This window comes from Podarcis bocagei, assembly GCF_964188305.1.
Source record: "Podarcis bocagei genome assembly, chromosome: 12".
Lineage (NCBI taxonomy): Eukaryota > Metazoa > Chordata > Lepidosauria > Squamata > Lacertidae > Podarcis > Podarcis bocagei.
Window position 1 is genome coordinate 28,612,414 of NC_138137.1, and position 12,247 is coordinate 28,624,660.

The 12,247-nt window shown below is 41.8% G+C and overlaps 1 long non-coding RNA gene across 1 annotated transcript; it reads left to right on the forward strand.

Annotated features, from left to right (window-relative positions):
* The first annotated feature begins 1,029 nt into the window (after positions 1–1,029).
* Positions 1,030–5,003, forward strand: LOC308569962. Its single transcript, XR_014000933.1, has 3 exons — positions 1,030–1,107; positions 3,784–3,902; positions 4,883–5,003. It is a non-coding gene; the product is annotated as an uncharacterized lncRNA (long non-coding RNA).
* The last annotated feature ends 7,244 nt before the right edge of the window (positions 5,004–12,247 follow it).

A 12,247-nucleotide genomic window follows, 5' to 3' on the forward strand; every position in this document is an offset into this window, starting at 1 on the left:
AAAGAGACTTCACCCCCCCTCAAAATTTGTTTTAAGGGGGGCGGCTCCCCTGAATCTTCAGACGATCTTGCACACGTTGTGGGCACAAGATGTAATGTGCACAATGCATGATGCAGGTCCAGTGGCCAGCTCCTCCAGAGCTCTTGGCCTCCTGCATCATGTGCAGGTTGTGTATGCAACATTACACATGCGTGATGAGTCATGGGCCCTCCAATCTTCGGGGTAACCCAGTGCCTCTGTACTTAGGAGTAAGGAGAACCTGCTGGATCAGGCCATTGGTCCATCTATTACCGCATCCTGTTCTCACAGTGGCCAAGCAAGCAGGACCTGAGCAGAAGACCACTCTGCCCAACTGCACTTTCCAGCAACTGGTATTCAAAAGCACCATTTCCTCTGATTATGGAGGCAGAACATACCCATCTTAGCAAGTAGCCATTGATAGCTTTAAGACAGTGATCCATCCTTCCAAGTAAACATGGGCATGGGACTGGCCTATAAACATTTCATCCACATGCCAAGATAATTCAGCAAGATTGCACAAGTAATCTTAGAGGATGGGGTGGGGGGGAATTCTAATGCAAATGCGCAAAGGTAACAGCAAATCAGTTGTGACCCGTTCTAGGAGTGTGTTTGAGAGAGCTTTTTCTTCTCCAGCTTACAATGACAGGCTTTTGTTGGCTTCTAGTAAGCAAACATTTCGTTCGGGGTGCATTAAGTCATCTGTGGGTAAAGGCTGCATTGTTATGCCACCCATTTCATGTTTGAACAGTTAAGCTTGAATCCTGGGCCCAGTTTGCTTAGGTAACCATGACTCGAGGAAGAACAGAAATCTCTGGCCCTGGTGTTTAGCTGCTGTCTGTCATGGCACTGTGCTCCCTGCTCCTGCTGACTCATGCCGTGTGTGTTCAACAAACACTTAGAACCATCTGGCAAGATGGCAAAATGCAGGCAAGGCAGGTTGTGTTTGTTTTGGACTGGAATGGGGTAGATTTCACAGTCCACCCACTCACGTCCTGCCTGCCTGCCATCTTGCCAGCTTTTCGTTTCAATGAAATCAGGTCTGCAGAACCCCACGGTAGATCATTCAAAACTGATTTGACTATGAAGGTAATTTTGATCTGTTTTAGTGTTTTAACTTTGGCATGTTTTAAAGTATGGCTGTAATTTTTCTTGATTTTCCTTGTTTCATCTCTTTGTAAATTGCTTTCAGTGTACTTTTTTATTATTACAATCAAGTGGTGAGTAAATTTTATTAATTAAGTAAATAAAAATAAATGCACCACCTTCTCCCATTGCTGGTAGCCAGCAGTAAGCTCCCAGCTAGGACATCATGGAGTGGATCCAAAGTCCCAGCAACTCTGCTGATAAAGAAGGGTGGTAAAGAAATTTAATAAATAATAGTAATACAATCCTGTAAGTTAACCCCATCAGGTCTAGTTCAGAGGTTGTAACACATGTGCCCACAGATGCCTTTCTTGGCACCCAAAGAATCTTCTCCTCCCCACCATCTACCCACTGAAATTAGGGTCAAAAGAAGCACACTGTTGTAGCAAGCAGACTATGTTGCAGTATGGGCTTGGTTGTTGTGGTTGTGTGTGTGTGTGTGTGTGTGTGTGTGTGTGTGTACATGAACTCAAGGGCCCAACAAGATTTGCAGTCCCTGATCTAGGGGAACAGTGAACAAGTTTTTACCCTCTTCTATGTGGCAAGTATCTGCTGTCTTCTATTGTGTTCTTCAAAACCTATAAGCGAAAATCTTTTTTCAGTCAACTCTGTGCTACTTTTCTTCCTTCCACAGGGCATTCAGATGCCCTACTTGAAACTTGCAAAATGAGCCTGTTTCTATAAAGTCTGCTCAGAACAGGCTTCAGAAGCCTTGCAGCACTAAATGCAGGAAATCCCAAGGATAGAGTCACATGACTTTTCTGAACAAAATAGAAAAGTGACATGGCCTTGTCTTAAGAAGAAAGGAACAGGAACGGTACCATTCTGTTCAGGGCCTGGGGGTGGGGGAGATGACAGAATCAGATTGAAACCAGAGTAGCTATTGGAATTGAAGCCAACACAATTAAAAACAATTAAGAGAGAAAAGTGGATTTAAAAGAAAATGATCACATGGATATAATTTGACAATACCATTCAACTAGTAAACAAGGGAATAGCTTAATGAAAAGAGGAAATTGCAAGAGTGGTGAATTTTAAAATGTGAAAGGGCCATACAAGACATGAACAATTTAATAGCATTTTAAAAAGATGCAAATAGCAGATGAAGGGAGATCCAGAGAACAACCTGGAGACAACCAGGGCAGCAGAAGTGGTAAGGGGGAGGTGGCAAAGTTGAGTGGCAAAGCTTAAATCTTCTCTCTTCGCCATGATTCCAACAGAAAAAGCTTTTCCTACTATTTGCATCAAAACCCTAATTAAACATAAGGTCAAGGGCGGGGGCGAAAGGAGACACACGCCTCCTTCTCATCCCCAGCATGTTTAATCGGGGTTTAACCTAATTAAACATGTGGCCAGTGGGGAGAAAAGGAGATGCACATACCAATGTGTCTCCTTCTCCTCCGCTCCTGACCACCAGGCCACCAACCTTCTTGACCTCTCCTGATCACTCTGGGTTGACCCAATCCAACCTGGGGATAACTGGGGTGGCCTCTGTCTGATCCAGCTGAATTAGATCCAGCCAGATTGACCCGAATCGGCCTGAATCGCTTTAGGATCCAGGATTCAGCTTGATCCGATGCACAGCCCTAGTATACAAGGGACACACAGTGGTATAGTATACAACAATGTGTGTTAGTTCACTTATTTCAACATTTAGTAATTTGCCTTTGCTGCTTTGCAACCCCCCCCCCTAATTCTGCTGAATTGGTGCTCCAGTGTTCTGTCCTGATCACACAACTAGAACCAAAAAGACAATCAGACTTGACTAAGGGATTTGCCAAACAATCTGTCTGACTTTATGAAGCACGATATAATTGTAGTCATTGTCCGATTCTCCATATTTCTGGCTGTTCTGTCACTAATTAAGGTCTGATTTAGGTTAATTTTGCTGCATGCTTTGACTCCCTGGGTCTTTCTATCCTGTCACCTCTGTTCATTCTATCAAGCAATAGGTGTTTCTAGGGGTAGGTAGATTTCAGGCTTAATTTGTTGGTAATATACAGTTCTTCTTTTTCTAAAAACATGTTTAGGGATGCTCTCATTTTCCTACTCATATTGAAATACTGCCCCTCAATGAGGCCAAACCTAGATTCACAAAATGTTTAGGGGTATGTGTACCCACAGGAAAAAAAGCACTGGTAATAAACCGCAGCATCCATTCAGGTTTCTTTTTTAGTAGATCGAAAAACCCATCTCTCTACATTTCATTGAGGTTTGGTTTTGTTGTTTTACCCCACCTCATTTATTCTTTAAATTGTATGTATTTTCATGCCGTGACATTCTTATGTTTGCAATCACTTTTGAGTTATTCCGTTTTTAATATGATGCATTACGTAATTGCTAATTTATATGGAGATGGAATTTCCCATTAGTTTATATTTCTGCTCTCTCTCTTTGTTGGATTCACAATGTTTGCTAGCGAATATAAAGTTCCAGCATCACTTACAAAGGATTACACAAGGCTATTGTATTGCAATGCAATTTTCGGCAAGACTCCACATGCTGACTTGCCAAGTGTGTGCCTTTGTAATAAAATAGATACATTTGTGACTTTCTGGAAGTGTTTCATACATGCATCTTAAGATGAGAGGCTTAACATTATCCTTCTTCACTTTTCAGATCCACACACAAAAAGAACTGAATAGGCACTAGGTTACCAGAAAATTAAGGCTCAAATATTCAGGCAACTTACTCTGGACCATATCTGTTTATTTTTAAAGTCCTAAAACGCAAGTAAGGTAAGTTGTTGACTGCAGCCAGTTTAACAATAATCCCCATTTAATGGTAACTTGCAGACTTGGCTATCCTTGGGGCAGGGATTTAGGAGATCTGTTTCAGCTCCATGGAAGCCAGTTGGTAGTTTGAGTTCATTCATTAGCAATCATCTTTAGTTCTTGTTGCAGTCTATCTCACATGAAATATGAAGTGTTGTGGAAACCATCTTTACTAATAATACATAGCACATAGAAAAAAAGCCCATTCTGGAGCCACAACTTGTAGATAAGACAAGTAGTATATCCCTTATGTCCTGTGCAAAATGATATAAGCATCTACTCAAAAGTAAGCCCCACTGAGTTCAACAAGACTCTCAAGGGAGGAAATATTCCAATGTTACTCATAATTCCAACTCACACGCACCTGAAAGTATTGGTCCATCACTACCTCTGATATGTATAATGACATTGTCTGAATCTAGCAACAACTATTCACATTTATAGCTGCAAGAGATCACCACTATTCTTCACAGGTGGGTGGGTGGCGGTGGGTGGGAGGCAAATCAAAGGATGTTTAAGTAGTTACTACGAGCATTCAAGAAGGGAGCAGAAAAGCTTGTGCTAGGCAAGGTCACGAAATATTTAGAACAGTTCCATTGTTTCTAAAGCATCTCTGGCAAGGAAGAGATATGAATGATTCCTTTTTTATCTATAACACACACACACAACTTCCCTCTCCAGGCAACTTTTGAGTCAGCACTCAGCAATCATGAAACAAATAATTCAAAACTGACATCAGAGGCAGCTTCAGAGCTTAATGTCAGCAGATGACAGTGAAAGGAAAGGCAGACATCAGAGATGGTTCTCATCAAACGAGTTTTTGGATCTATCTTGGGTTGTCTAAATATAGGCCTGCTGAATTAGTCATCTTGCTCTTTGACTTATCTTTTATTCTACTATGGGAAGAATTTGTCCTCCTTGATATTTTCCTGTTTTGATTTTAGCAGCAGTTTTGGGGTGAAAGGAACAAGGTGCCATCATCCTGACAGCAGCAAAGTCTTTCCTGTCTGGAACATTAAGAAGCTTCAAAACCAGTCAACTGACTCGTACCTAGAAAGTGCTACTTGAATGTCTACAGAGCCTAGGTGAGACTTGTGTGGTTTAACCAACAGATTTGCATCCCAAGTTCCTTTAGCTCTCTGAGCACTGGCACCGCCAGTGGCCATGAGCTAGATGACCCTTACCTTCTGCACCAAACAGATCAGCGGTGACATCACAGCAGGCCAGCCATTCATTGCCAGATGACTCACAGCTTGTGGTCTCTGAAGTGCTAATTTTTACCCTGCACCATTCTGAATCACCAAGGCATGCACTAAAAATGTCAAAGGGAGAGAGACAGAGAGAGAGAGGAGAGAGAGAGGCAGCGAGATGAACTATGGTGTGCAGTTTTCTTTCAAAAGCACAATTTTAAATCTGACATTGTAATATGTGAAACTTTTAATGGGCCAAAGATAAATGACTAGATAAAAGGTAATGCCTTACAAAAACATTATTTCATTTTTAAAAAAACCCCGATATCCCTGCCAAAATTCACTGCAGCTAGTTTTTCCACAATATGTCAAAAAGTATCAGACAATCAGGCGTCGGTATGATTAATATCACCCCTCTTTCTTTTTCTCCTCCAATTGACCTCTGGGAGCTCTGGCCTGCGATGAATAAGCTTGCCATTCCAGCATGTTAACGGAAATGTTTGTAAACATATGACATCCTTTTCTCCATTAGCTTGTCTCCAGTCAGACATCTTGACCTATTATATCAGAATGATTAGTGTGAGTAATCGCTGAATACTGCTCTCCTGTTTTGATTTAACCCCTCTGCAAACGTAAGTGGGGAAACAAAATTAGCGCTGGGCTGCAAATAGGAGCTAAGAACTTAAATGATATTTTTGCACATCAACACTTTGGAGGAACCGCTCAAGATCAATCCACTATGGCAGCTGAGCTCTGGATTGGATCTAGATGTCCCTTCTTAAGGGAAATGAAGAGCAGAAGGTAAATCTGCTCAGTAGAATATGCGAGTAGGTAGAAAGGGATACTGAACTGTTCTCCTTCCCAATGATTTGTCCCTGAAACTACCTCCTGGTCATTTAAAACATTTTTTGGTTGTATTTCTCCCCATCCAGATTCTTAAACTAGAAGTAAAAATCAGCTGGGGTTGGTGAAGCAGATCAAACAGCCGCTGCAGATGGGACTAAGTACTGTTCTCTTCCATAACCCTTCCTCCCCAAAATTAACTGATGTGGGGCTGGGATCATGCATTTGGCAAGGTAAAGTCTAGTTCTACCTCCAGACTGAGATAACATTGCACAGTCATACCTCAGCTCCCAAACGCCTTGAGAGTCGAACGTTCCGGCTCCCAAATGATCGAAAACCAGGAGTGTGTATTCCGGTTTTTGAACATTATTTTGGAAGCTGAACGTCTGACAGGGCTTCCATGACTTCCGATTGGCTACAGGAGCTTCCTGCAGCCAATCAGACGCTGCACTTTGGAAATCGAATGTTTCGGAAGTCGAACAGACTTCCAAGTTATGACTGTATAACAAACCCAACGCTGATCAATTTAGGTGGGAAATGTTTGTTATTATTAGGGCTCACTTATGATGAACTATCCTAGGCATCCCCAAACTCGGCCCTCCAGATGTTTTGGGAATACAACTCCCTAGCTAACAGGACCAGTGGTCAGGGATGATGGGAGCTGTAGTCCCAAAACATCTGGAGGGCCTAGTTTGCCTATGCCTGAACTATTCTGTGCTCCATTGGAAGCTTCAGTTATGCTTCCATTGTCATTGGCCTCAAATTCCCATCATCCCTTGCAAACATAAGCAGAAAGAGGCTGCAATCAGGGCAATCCACAGTTCCTCAGTGGGAGAGAGTTTCTGTTCTTTCCCCATATCTGTTGTTGGTCCTCTTTGCCTCCCTACACCCCCAAATGGTGTAGATTCCTTACATGTGTTCCAAGGGTAGGCACACAAAGAGCTGGTATTTTGCATAGGCACAAAGTCAACATGTGCAAAAAATCTCTCACAGAGCTACAGCTTTCAGGGTGGTTTAACAGTCAATTCCTCTTCTTGGGGAACTCTGGAAACTGCTACTCTGTGAGGGAATAGGGATCTCCTAAAAAGCTCACAGAACCTTTAATAAAATACAGCACCCAGGATTCTTTGGGGGCAGCCATGACTGTTAAAGTGTCAGGAAAGTCCTCTAAATGCATGGCATAGATGTGACGCTAATGACAAAATCTGAGAAGGCCCCAAGCAACTCAGAATGTATTCAGTTCTCTCATGTTAACACTGCTGCCAGAATCTGGCTCCTAACTCAATTAAATGCAGTTATCATTAGCCTCATTATCCTAACCCACTGTTAAATGTTCCACATGTTTGGTTCAAAAGAAGGTGATATAATAGGAGCAGACAACGAAGGGCAAGTTCTCTTTTGCCTCAGGAGGAACTAAAAGTATTTCTCTCTCTCTCTCTTTTCCATTCTTATTTCTGTCCTTACGTGGTCTTATTTCACTTCCTTTGTGGTTGCATTGCAATAGATCTATGACGGCAATCCTTGGTAAGGGATACGTACAATTCAGCTACATATTTATCAGTAAAAAGGGAAGAGCAAAATCACATTTACCAGAAAAACAATTTGGAAGGCTTCATGAAACTTCCTCCTTTTGCTTTCTCTCGTTCTCCCCTTTTTAAAGGGGCTAATTAGGGTGAATAATAGTTCCTTGTCTTGTATTTCAGCTGGGAAGATTAAATTAGTTGCCCCGAAGGCAATATATTCTATTCCAAATGGGGGGGGGGGAGGTTGAGCGCAAAAAAAGTTGAATGGAACCATCTCGCTCCTAATCCTTCCTTCACCAGAAGTCAAAAAACTGTGTTTTATAGTTTCTTCCCACAGAGACAAAAATAAATGCCAGTTTGAAGTGGAGAACATAAGCAAAGTGTCAGCCTCCCCCAAAATTATGCCTTAAATCTTTATTTTTTAAAAAATAGTTATAGCTGAGTAAATCAAGAAGAATGCATTTCAAACTCTCTCCCAAAGCTAAGTAAGGGAAAGTGGCTTGAACAAAAGAACATATTGTCATGAAAGAGCCTCACCACCAAGTCCTTTTTCCTCACAAACTTATTAGAGATGAAAGAATGTTAAAGGGCATCTATAGTTCAATCCACAGAACAGTTGGAGCACTTCTAGTAGCCATGACCATTTCATTTATTTATTTAACATTTATATCTCGCTTTCCTATAAAAAAATATACATCCAAGGTGGCTAAGAAATATATAATTTTTACATCAAATATATCAAATTAACCATTTAAAAGAAATAAAAAATTATTAAAGCAAGGTCACAAAGTAGTCTAAGAGCAGCTGCCGAAGCAAGCTGAAAGTCATCACACATCATGCCCATCCGAGGTAAAGGTAAAGGACCTGTTTGTCCACAGACAGCTTTCTGGGTCATGTGGCCAGCATGACTAAACTGCTTCTGGTGCAATGGGACACCCTGATGGAAACCAGAGCGCATGGAAATGTTGTTTACCTTCCCATTGCAGCAGTATCTATTTATTTACTTGCACTGGCATGTTTTCAAACTGCTAGGTTGGCAGGAGCTGGGACAGAGCAATGGGAGCTCACCCCGCCATGGGGATTCAAACTGCCGACCTGATTGGCAAGCCCAAGAGGCGCAGTGGTTTAGGCCACAGCGCCACCCGCATCAGAACATATTAATGGCCCTAGTTCCAGTTCAATGGGAGGGATGCATAGGATCTCCTTATCCTGTAATAAGCTGGGTCTAGGTCAAGGTAGGAATCTGATTGACAAGCAATATGCTTATCTGCCACTATGGAACCAAGTTCGGCAGGGTTTGATGTTCTTCACCCCTTGCTTTCATTGTAAGACTATCCACATCCACTGCAATCCCTCCACAGATTAGCATGTACAATGTATATTTGTTGTGTGCTGCCAAGAGCTGGCAGTTGCAACTAGAGATTGGGGGGCAGGGTGCAATTTGATTCAGTTCACATTTAATTGAGAACCTGCTGAATTTGCATTATTTGAAAGGATAAGCAAACAGCCACCAAATTCGCCCTCCTCCAGATGTTGCCATGCAGTCCTCCAATGAATGTATTAATGAAAGTGATGTACAAAAGGGCATTAAATGAGAAGGTGAAATAGCTTGCAAAAGAAGTCAAAGCTGCGTCCAAAAATACTTCTGTTAGTTACTAAAATGTTTACGAATTTTCAGGAGGAATGTTTTTATTTTAAGTTTCAAATCGCTGCAGAAATGTGGAGAACTGCACTGAAGACTGGAAGTATGAGAAATTGATAGAAACTGAAATGGAAAGATTCGGAGTAGCAAGTGATCCAGGTCATGCACCTTCTCTACAGACCTCATAAATATTGTGTTGTGCTCTCCCCGGCCCGTTCAGTTGCTATGGCCCTTGATCTTCTTTGCATTTGTCTCCATTTGAATTCAATCCACATGACCCTGGGTGACTCAATTCTCAAATAGAAGCTACAGACTCAAGCTTTTTTCTTTCTTTTCCTTTTTAAAGTGGCCAACATTTTAACTTTGCTAATGTCTGGTGTTCTCACTTTGGGGTTCAAACTTCCAATGGCTGTTTGCACGAGTGTAAATTTCAGCCAACAGATTCACCTAATTCCTTTTGACACCACAGGGATGTTGGTAGGTTTGCAAGCTCTTTATGTAGAAACTGAACGGACAATGGTCTAAACAACCTAAACAAACACATCTGCAAAGCGAACGTTTTGCAATTATTCCTCTCTTTTTTTTCTTAAAAAGAAAAATTGTGAAATGTGTTTGATGTGTTCATGTTACAAAGACCAGACTGCAAACTTTTGCCATCCTCTTTGTAAAAAGAAAAGAAAAGAATGTAAACTGACCTTTTCTATTGCATTTGTGAAAGCCAGGAGCTTTTACAAAAACAATTAGAAATGCTAAGATGATTTAGTGATTTTTATTTGCACTTTTAAAAGAAAATGTGAAGGAGTTGGTGCCCTTTTCCATTATTTTGCAAAGAAGGAGAAAGCTAAGTATCTACAAGGAAATATGTTCCAATAGGTTAATTTAGCTAAAAGAAATATTTGCTGTTTATTTGCAGGCAGTGTTATTGGCCTTATTGAGCTGCAACATACATAAGTTCCTAAAATACTACTTTTTAAAAACCCACTTTTACCTTCCATTAAGTGCTTATATGTAAATGTAATCTTACTCATTAATGAAAACAGCAACAAGCAAGGCCAAGTCACTAGTCATATCTACACTGCACATTTAAAACACACAGCTTCCCCCCAAGAATAGATTACCCCCTCACAGAGCTACAATTCCCAGCACCCTTAACAAAATACAGCTCTAAGGATGCTTTGTGGAAAGCTATATGTGTTAAGTATATGGAATGGATGTGACCGTACATAATTTTACTAATCAGAACACAACATTTTACAAAATGCTATTTTCATAATCTAAACTAATGTAGAGACACTGAAGGTCACAGCAAACCTAAGTAGGGCCAGGAATAGTGGCGTCTCAGACCTTGCCAGATTATGCAGGTCAAAGTTTAGGCAGAGAAAGATCAACTAGCACAGGAGGCCATCAAAGACCAGATTCCTTTTAAGTTCCTAGCAATGGTACCAGGCTTGACTTCCTTGGATAGCTCCAGTATCCCCAAGCAATTTGTTTCATACACACTCATAAAGGAGTGATATAGATGTTTCACTCAGCGTCTTTGATCTGTTTCCAGAATCACCTGTGGTTTCAGTTTTCACCAGATGGAGGGAATATGGGTACATACCAGGTGTAAGGAAACTTTGGCTCAGAGGTTACTGAACTTCTCTGAAAAAAATCTCCTCTTATATGTAAATCTCCTTGAGACTGCTTTAGAAAGTGTTTAATAATAATAATAAAGTAATAGTCAGGGATTTATTTCAGTGGGAACTCGCCAGAACTCAGTTCCGGCACCTCCCAGGTGGACGCCATTTCCATTCTAAGAGAACGAAGGAGGTGAGTTCCGGCACTACTTTTTCTAGAAAAATAGCACTGGTAATAATAGTAATACTAATAGTAATAGTAATAACAACTCCCATTAGCCCCAGCAAACATGTGCAATGGCCAGGGATGATGGGATTGTAGTTCAGCAACATCTGGAAGGGCGAAGGTTCCCCACACCTGGTATACATAAAAATTCAGTGCATTTGTCATTGAACACTTCTCCCCATTGGCAACATGGAGTTTTTGTGGGTGTGCTGAGATCTGACTCCTTTCATACTCCATTCTCTGCTTTCACTTTTGGACTGCATATTGGACCATTGTATTTTGCCTGTTGTGCTATGTGGAAGCTCATACCCATCCAGTGGCATAGCGTGGGTTGTCAGCACCCGGGGCAAGGCAAGTAATTTGCGCCCCCTAACCCGTGGAGAGAGTGAGTGAGCCAGGTAGGGGCAGAGAGCTGCGAGTGCGAGCGCCCCACCCCAGATGTTGCGCCCGGTGCGGCCGGCCCCTCTGCACCCCCACGCTACGCCACTGTACCCATCGACTGTCCCGATTTGAGCGGGACATTCAGGAATGACAGAAGCCATCCCAGCTTCTGATTGGATCCTGGGATGTCCCGTTTTGGTTCCTGCGAGAGTGTAGCCCCCAAAGACACCCATTGGGGGGGGACATGATCTTGCAAGAGTCCCCCGGCTCCTGCAAGAGCACAACCCCAAAAGAAGGGTGCCCCAATTTTCCTCTGTGACAGTATGGAGGGTATGGAAACTTCCTATAGGAAAAGGCTTTGCTCTATAGTTATATCTGATTCCTGTGGGAATGTGTCATGTTCTATTTCACAGTAGAAACAATGACCCTTAAGGAATGCTTGTTTCCCTTGGAAAATGTAATATGCTAAAATGCTAAACAAATAAAATGTTGCCGTTTTAGCCAGCACAACTAAATATCTCAGTTTTAGCAACACTTTTGATATGGCCTGTAACATGAAACAAAGCAGTCCACGACAAAACAATAGGATTCAGATGGTAGAACTATCATCCAAGAATGCAGTTGTACACACAATAACTAAACGATACTTGAGATTCTACTTCTAAGTAACTATGCATGAAACTTTCTTTTTAGGCTGCAGAAAGGCAGACAAGATTTTTAATTCAAGAAAGTCCCAGTCTCATTAATGCACTTCCTTTCCCCCCCTAAATCAAGAGTTTAAAGGATTCTCAGTGCTGACATGTGTTGCCATCAGCCATGATGTTGCAGCAAAGTTTCAGGTCCCCACTTAGCAGAGGGGCCTCCAATTGCCAGGGCATCAAAAAT